This window comes from Schistocerca cancellata, chromosome 3 (assembly GCF_023864275.1).
Source record: "Schistocerca cancellata isolate TAMUIC-IGC-003103 chromosome 3, iqSchCanc2.1, whole genome shotgun sequence".
NCBI lineage: Eukaryota > Metazoa > Arthropoda > Insecta > Orthoptera > Acrididae > Schistocerca > Schistocerca cancellata.
This window is the reverse complement of record NC_064628.1, coordinates 808,253,839-808,263,713: the sequence shown is the minus strand read 5'-3', so window position 1 is coordinate 808,263,713 and position 9,875 is coordinate 808,253,839.

Here is a 9,875-nt window from a genome sequence, read left to right as displayed (position 1 = left end):
GAAAAAGACACATTGGAACATCACAGGACCTTTTTAAACAGATTCCAGTGAAATTAGATACAGCAGGTGAAGAACTTAGCCTCTGCCCCTTCTGTGATGGACCATCCACTTCATAGCTCTCATCAAGAATGTTACTGCAGTTTTCATTGTATAACTGTAGTTGACAAATCTTTCCTCCTTCCTTCCCTCCCAACCCCGATCACATACTGACACACAACAAGCCAACCAAAGCACTGTGACTGCCAGATGCAGTTTCATTTTATATTGTGGTCAACTAATAACGAGGTGAGCTGGGATACTACATATTGAAATGGCGATACCAGAATTAGTGACATACCAGTATACAGTTCTATAGCCAGATATTTTTCTAGCACTTTTGTGTAACTGCTGTTTTTTACATTTATAGTTCTACTATGTTGTGAACTTTATCCCCTTTGAATTGTGTAAACATAATTTTCTATCTCCATTTTACTTTTTATGATACAAATTTACTTTCCTTACAACATACTAGTATTGTTGTTTTGTCAACGTTTCTGGATTCAGACATTATTATTTATTCATCTGAAAAGAGCTATATGCAATGGAATCCATTACACATACACACACTGAAAATATGTTAGTGATAAAATCAATAAAATAATTAAGATGTAATTAAGGGATTTTGTAAACTTATTGTCTAAATAACAGCATTTAATATAATTTTATAATGAAAACTTTACCTAATTGGAATTTACTAATAATAGATTTGTTTCAACCTGCACAATCCACAAGGTGAAAAACCTGTTATAAAATATAAATTTCTAAACAGAACATAATTGATATAATCATGTCAGTTATGTAGTTCGGAGCATTACCACTGGTATTTGCTGCTGGAGAGTACTTAACCAGGGTACCAATTCCATGAATGTGATCTGTTAGTTGCATGTGTGTATTATCTTTACCTTTAAATCTTCTCTTTCTGCACTCGTGTCACTCCTTGAAGTGGCACTCCCGCCATGCAGTGCCACTTGTTGGTATATTGAACTTCTTCACTGTCTGCAGGAAAGTGCTGTGATAATGGAAAATTATGTTTGCTACTCACTAGCTACGAAATCATGTAACCATTTCTTTTCAAAATACTTCTGTGTTTAACAGTTCACCCAACACTTTCAACATATCAATTAAACATTCAAATTTAAGCTCTTAATAACCGAACCTGTCAACAGACAGATCATTAGTATCCCACAGTAAAAAAGTAAGTAAGTAATTCATTAAGTAAATCCATGCAACTTTTTTGTTTTTCTTTTTCGGAACAACACTCATTGTCAACCCCACCTCTTCCTCTCTGGCATCCATGGCATCCCCAAGCCATGGTGCCTAAGTATAAATGGTTCTTTCCCCACCAGTAAAAGAGTCACCCTCCATTGCACCTTGTGGCTGTACTGTGCTTTTATTTCCATTTTGTATCTGCACATACAATGGACATCTCTAAAAACGGCCATCACAGAAGTTGGGAAGGAAAACATAGGTACAAAGAAGGTAACTGCGAAGAAACCATGGGTAACAGAAGAAATACTTCAGTTGATCGATGAAAGGGAGTACAATGTTCTGGGAAACTCAGGAATACAGAAATACAAGTCACAGAGGAATGAAATAAATAGGAAGTGCATGGAAGGTAAGACAAAATGGCTGCAGGAAAAATGTGAAGACATTGAAAAAGAAATGATTGTCAGAAGAATAGACAGCATACAGGAAAGTCAAAACAACCTTCGGTGCTGTTAATAGCAAGGGTGGTAACATTAAGAGTGCAATGGGAATTCCACTGGTAAACGCAGAGGAGAGAGCAGATGGGTGGAAAGAATACATTGAAAGCCTCTATGAGGAGGAAGATTTGTCTGATGTGATAGAAGAAGAAACAGGAGTCGATTTAGAAGAGATAGGGGATCCAGTATTAGAATCAGAATTTAAAAGAGCTTTGGAGAACAATATAAAATAAGGCAGAAGGGATAGATAAAATTCCATCAAAATTTCTAAAATCATTAGGGGAAGTGGTAACAAAACAACTATTCACGTTGGTGTGTAGGAAGCAGTAGTCTGGCGACGTACCATCTGAGTTTTGGAATAGCATCATTCACCCAATTCTGAAGACGGCAAGAACTGACAAGTTCTAGAATTACCACACAATCAGCTTAACAGCTCATGCATCCAAGTTCCTTACAAGAATAATATACAGAAGAATGGAAAAGAAAATTGAGGATGTGCTAAATGATGATCAGTTTGGCTTTAGGAAAAGTAGAGGCACAAGAGAGGCAATTCTGACATTGTGGTTAATAATGGAAGCAAGACTAAAGAAAAATCAAGATATTTTCATTGGATTTGTTGACCTGGAAAAAGCATTCAATGTAAAATTGTGCAAGATGTTTGAAATTCTGAAAAAAGTAGGGGTAAGCTATAGGGAGAGATGGGTCATATACAATATGTACAACAGCCAAGAGGGAATAATAAGAGTGGACGACCAAGAATGATGTGCTCATATTAAAATGGGTGAAAGACAAGGATGTAGCCTTTCACCCCTGCTGTTCGATCTGTACATTGAGGAAGCAATGATGGAAATAAAAGAATTGTTCAGAAGTGGAATTAAATTTCAAGGTGAAAGGATATCAATGATATGATTGAAAGTGAAGAAGAATTACATGATCTGCTGAACGGAATGAACACTCTAATGTGTACACAGTATGGACTGGGAGTAAATTGAAGAAAGATGAAGGTAATGAGAAGTACTAGAAATGAGAACAGCAAGAAACTTAACATCAGGACTGATGGTCATGAAGTAGATGAAGTTAAGGAATTCAGCTACCTAGACTGTAAAATAACCAATGACAGATGAAGCAAGGAGTACATCAAAAGCAGACTAGCTATGGCAAAAAAGGCTTTCCTGACCAAGAGAATTCTACTAATACCAAATATCAGCCTTAATTTGAAGAAGAAATTTCTGAGAATGTACGTCTGGAGTACAGCATTGTATGGTAGTGAAACATGGACTGTGGGAAAACCAGAACAGAAGAGAATCAAAGCATTTGAGATGTGGTGCTACAGAGGAATGTTGAAAATTAGGTGGACCGATAAGGTAAGGAATGAGGAGATTCTACGCAGAATTGGAGAGGATAGGAATATATGGAAAACACTGGTAAGGAGAAGGGACAGGATGATGTGACATCTGTTAAGACACGAGGGAATGACTTCCATGGTACTAGAGGGAGCTGTAAAAGCCAAAAACTGTAGAGGAAGACAGAGATTGGAATACATCCAGCAAATAATTGAGGCTGTAGGTTGCAAGTGCTACTCTGAGATGAAGAGGTTAGCAAAAACTGTGAGCACAGTACACAGTCTTTCCTCTAGCACTACTACAGCAAATTAAATCATGTTTTATTTGATACCCAAATTGCCTGCCCCCTCCCAGTTTTGACAATGGATCTCTGGCCCCCATACAAATTTTGAAGAAGAATGTATTTGAAGGAATTAATTTCACTCCATGTAACTCAAAGTGAAATATTTTCTAAGATTTTGAGAAGTTCCTTAACACGATTTTCTCTGAGCCCTCATTCAAAAATCAGTGAACAACATAGCACTTCTTCTGACATACTTCTGGTATAATACCAGATGTTAAAATTACAAAAATTTGGTTCCAGTTAGATGGATACCAACACCAGATTGTAACTGTAGATGGGTATCCACTAGTATGACCTCACAGATTTTCTTGGTACAGTTGATTCATCATGTGCTTCCAGTCGAGTCTATTTTCCCCAACCAGTATTGTGACAACAGGCCCCTTTGTCTTCTTCAGTGGTGTAAACTGTGTTGTGTGTGCTTACTGCCTGGACTCCAACCATAGTGTGAAATGTTATTGCTGGTGTGTCACTACTTACAGCAGAGTTAGACATGCAGTCATCAATACATACTTGCTCAGTTGCGATGATTTCCAAGCAATGTTGTGCAAAGCATAAAAACTTCTTATTTTCCTGTTGCTATCTCTCTTTAATGAACTGATATTAGAAGTAAATTCGTAAACAAAAGCTGGCTTTCTGTGTCTTTATAGAAGAGTGCTCTTTCATGGTTTAGTCCTAACTGCAGTGTTCTGTATACAGGAAATATCCATTCACTGTGAGGAAACAGTTTAGTCCTACGAGTAGCATAAGAAAAGTTGCTACATATCTGTTTCTCACACAAATGAGTTTTGTGAACATTATGTATATACAGGTTGTGCTCATTCTACATAATCTATTGAGGTTACAATTTATATAACACATAACTAACAAATGTAAAATTTTCAGACCCAAGATTCTGTGTTAAACTCATGAATGGGTTTTTGGAAATAAATAAAAAAAAGAAAACTGTAAACTCACACCAAATTACTACAAAGCATGTAGTGGAGATGAACCACCAAACCCAAACACACACACACACACACACACACACACACACACACACACACACACACACACACAAATGCTTGTGTGTTTAGTAGTTCTATCATTGTACCTGTCTGCAACCTTTCATCTCCATCATATGATGACTAGTAATTTTTTTTTTTTCATAATACTGTAAATATTCCATTACGGCCTCTCCATTGTTTGAAATTACTATGAGGATCTTGTAAACCCAAAGACCAAATCACTTTCACTTTCATGCAACCTGAACCACATTCAGATTAGAATTCTCCTCACAGATGAACTAGGCAAATATGTAAACTAAAAACTATTCTTAAGCCACTTAAAGTGCATGGTAGAGGGTACTTCCCATTGTACTATGTATTAGGGTTTCTTTGTATCCAATGCAAGTATGAAGCACAAGAGGAATGACTGTTTTAATTCTTCTGTGTACACTATAATAATCTAATACTATAGAAAGGAACTGTAGTATATCATTAGATTCATCAGTTAATAATGGTTCTTGAAACCATGTGAGACACTTGACATTCCTCACTTGTCACATCAGGCTTTTCACCATTTTCATTACTCTCACCCATGGGACAAAAGAATCCATTACCATTTGTGCTCCCCTTCTTTGTATATGTTCAATAACCCCCATCAGTACTACTAATATGGGCTCCACACATCTGAAAAATACTGTAACATGGATCTCACATGTGTTTTGTGTGTTATCTTCTTTGTAGACAAGGGAAATGCTATCAATATCATTTCAACGAACTGATGTCTGTGACCTGTTTTACCCCCAGTTGACCCTATGTCATCATTTCATTTTATTTTATTTTATTTTATTTTCTGTGACAACAAATTACACTGACTGACCATAAAAGTGAACCATGCTGTAACTACATAAATGTACACACCATCAGTGGATATATAGTCCGCCAGTTGCAGTTCTCTGTGACAAATCAAATGGCCAGCATTACTGTTGTTCATGTTTAGTGTTGTTATCAGGCCTGGTAGGATATACAAGAGGTGTGAAAAGCATCAGATGTTGAGTGTTCACCATGAAGGATACAGACATCTTGTGCACTCATATGAGACAACGTTATCTGCACTTGACTAAGTTTGGAAAGGGACCTCATTGTGGGACTCCAATTGGTCAGCTGGTGAAACCGTGCAATGTTCAGATTTATGGTGCCATTGGGCATGACAGCAGCTTTGTGTTGGATTGGATGGGAACGTTAGGGCAGGCATGAAAATCAAGTTTCTAGTCAAACACATCTAACCACCATGGGGGAGGATCACCACACTATGCACCAAGCACATCGTAACCCATTTACATCTGTGTCTGTCATCCAAGAACACATAATGAACCCTTCAGAATCCTGTCATCATCTTGCATCATTGGTGGGAGACTAGCAGCGCCCAGATTAAGGAATTACAATCTGATTCATGGGCTGCCATTAATGCCACAATACAAATGGCTGAAGAGTAGTACTGTGACTAAGCGTGGAGAGCAGGAGAATGGAGTCGTATTGTATTCAGTGTGAATCATGGTACTGTACTGCCCTGGATGACAGTTGTCAGCAACTGTGGCAGTGACCTGGGGTGAGGTTCATCGTCCCACTATTTTGGAGAGTCATAGCCAGTGCCATGGTGTGGGGATCCATCTAGTATAACTTCAGGTGATGATTGAGGGAACTCTGACTGTACAATGGTACATCATGGACATCCTGTGTTGTCATGTTATCTCTCTCATATAACAGTATCATGGTGCCATTTTTCAATGGTCTGAATGATACCGGTGTACTCCCTTAGCCAGAAAGATCCCCAGATCTGTCCCTGATGAACATATGAGACCAGCTTTGGCATCAACTCTGTTCCATTGTCAGTATCCAGGATATCAAAGACCAGTTACAACAGTTGTAGATCACCTGACCTCAGGAGAGAGAACACTGATCAGCCAGAACATTATGACCACCTACCTAATAGCTGGTATGTCCACTTTTAAATGGAGAGTAGCAGTGTCACAGTGTGGCATTGAAGCAATGAGGGCTTGGTAGGTTGCTGGAGGCAGTAGGCACCACATCTGTACACACATCTCACCTAACTGACGTAAATTTCAGGGAGGGGAGTGATGGGCTCTGACATACTTCCCAGATGTAATTTGCCACTGCATTTCTCAGACCATTCCATCAAACTTCTGGCTTTTTGACTTGGCACATTATCTTGAGGAAAAATGCCACTGCTGTCAGGAAACACGATCATCATGAAGGGGTGCATGTGCTCTGCAGCCAGTGTACGATGCTCATTGGCCATTATGGTGCCTTGGATGAGCTCCACTGGACCCATGGATGCCCACATGAATGTTCTCCACAGCATAATAGAGCTGCTGCCAGCTTGTCTCTGTCCCACAATACAGGTGTCAAGGAGCTATTACCCTGGAAGCCAATGGATTCACATCTTCCCACTGGCATGATGAGGAACATATTGGAATTCATCAGAGCATGCACTGCTCTGTTACTGCACCAACATGCAGAGCCAGTGGTCATGTGCCCATTTCAGTCATAGTTGTTGATGTCATGGTGTTAACACTGACAAATGCATGGGTTGCTGGCTTGCACTGTGTGTTCAGAAGCACTTGTACTCTGCCCAGCATTAAAGCCTGATGGTGGTTCTGCCACAGTTCACCACTTGTCCCGTTTTACCAGTATGCCCAGCCTGCAACGTCCTGCAACTGTAATGAGGGGTGGTCACCCAATTCACAATGCCTGGACATGGTTTCACAACATGTTGAAGACACTCAACACAGCACTCATCAAACACCTGACAAGTCAGGCAGTTTCCAAAATGCTCATGCTGAGCCTCCAGGTCATCACAAAGTGCCCTTAGTCAAACTTAGAGATCGTGCACATTCTCCATTCAACACAGGACTACATGCACTGTGCGTGTGTCTGACTAGCAGCCATTCCTTGCAAGGTGACACTGTTTCATCTGGATGTGTTTACATCAATAGTAGGTCAGTGGTCATAATATGGAGATAGCTTTAAGACACTCTTTCCAAATGAAATTGTTCATGGATCCATGCCAGAAGGGGTGCAATGCCATGCTGATATATGGGCTCCTATTGCCAAATTCTTTGTAATTTTGACTTGATCTTACTGAAATAACATAACATACCCTCTCAAACTGTGAAGTTCCTTTTTGTTACCTGTTCTCCATGAAGATGCTTCACTTGTTTGTCTGTCAATGTATTATATCCAGGCATTTGCTGGAATTGATATGATGCAAGTGGGACTCATTAATATTGTTATCATAAGATTGTAATCATCAGAGGTTATGTTTCTGCATTTTTTTAAGTGAACAGTTTTACATTTCTGAACATTTAAAGTAACCTGTCAGTTTCTGCATAAATTTAAACTAATATGATCTGACAGGATATTTGGGCAGCTTTTTTCAATTAGTACATCTTTTTGTATCATTTCATCATCTGCAAACAGTGAGGTTACTATTACCACATTGACTGCCACAAGACCACTGGCAGTGCCGCATGCTTTCTGCTATGGCTGCTGCTGGCTGCATGGCAGTTAGTGGGTTTAATTGCCTGTCAGATCAATACCGTATACAACAAACGGCTTGAGGCCCAAAATACTCTCCATGGGAACACCTGAATGTACTTCTACATGTTTTGATGACTCTCCATCGAAAGTAAAACGTTCTCCCTACCAAGAAATCCTTCATCCAGTCACAAATTTTGTTTGATACCCAATATCATAATTCTTTTTTAAAAATAAGAAATGGTATGGTAAAAAAGTGGCATCAGTCTCACTTATAAATTCATGCAATTCTTATCCACATCTTACCTAAAAATGGGATAAAACAAACATCAAAAACTAGAGAAGGATGTTCTCACTACCAGTCAGTTCCAGAATTCTGTAAGTCTTACTTCTGAAACTCAAAACACAAACAGACCACCCAATTTGTTAACATCAGGTAGGTTTCCGGTAAAGCTTATTCTGTAGATTTTATCACTTAAGTGAGGATTCAGTTTAATATCTTAGATTGTTATTGTAAGATGCCAAGTTCTTTTCTGAAGTCATTGTTTACATTGTGAATGAAAATTATGAACTGTGCTTGTCAACGATTTTTGCTCTAAGAGGCAGTGATACAGAGAGTTCAGGAGCATAGACCTCCATACTCTTCAGTCTTGTATTGGAGAAAGCAACCATTACCGGGGAAAAAGAATTAAAAGGAATAACTATTGATGGACTATGTGAAAATAAAATTCATTTGCAGACAATCTAGCAGTTCTCTCAAGCAATAGAATAATATGATTCATTCCAAAGAAAATATTCATGAAACTGCAGCGGAAAGTGTACTGTACATTTCACATATAAAAATTCTGCATGTGAAAGGAACTCCTCAGTTCTTTCGTATTTTGGTATGTAAAATCACACTGGTAAGGGAGACTAGCCAACATTAAAGATTAAACTATGAAGCACACAAAGAGAGAATCTCTAAATAACAAAAAGCCTACAAAATCACCTGAAACTGATATAAGGAAAAATCAGTATCCCAAAGTTCAACACTAAGCACAACAGCACAGTAATCATAGTGCAATGGAATCCTCAATAACTGGTGCTGGCCCAAATTCAACACATGGAGGAGTAAGGAAGAAAAATTATAAGGAAAACTTTTGATCAAGGGTGCACAGGAGGAATGTGGATGAAAAGAAAATCCTGGTAATTGCATCAGCATACTGAGAAACTCTGACAATTCCACCAAAAGATTATTAAACGTCATGGCCAAACTCAAGATGAATGACAACATGTGCTGACCATCAGAATTCTTAGTCTTATCGTCTCAGAGAAAGTTATGAACAACTGGCTGCTTCAAACTGAAAAAAGATTGTCAAGAGACATGATCCAGGACAGATGTATTCAGAACATTTATACAGAATCATCTGTTTTGAGACAGACTGGGCAGAAGGATAAAAGACATATTTCACGCAGAAGATAAGAATTATGAGAAGAAGGAAGCAAAATCATCTGCTAGTTCAAGAGTGCTTTTCAGCAAGGAATAATAATACATAGAAAGGAGCCATGGTGAAACCTCGTGTAACTGCAGCCTATAGAATGAGTATTTAGAAGTATTCATCTTTGACAGAACAACATGACACATATTCCGATGAAACTTTCTGCCTCAAGTGGCAATGTTCAACTCTTGCCACAGTACTGACCCTTCTGGAGATCAATATTTAAGCAGATGGCAGAAGAAATTTTACATAGACATAGCCTCTATTGTAACTGGTCCCTGTGTTGAATGCTTATAAATCTTTATAACAACAATAATTTTTCAGCTTCTTTGTTTCTCAGGTTACAAATTTCGAACCATTCTTAATAAATTTTTGGCAGTACACAATACAGTTAAAAAGGTTACAATTAATTTATACAACCTTAAGTGCAG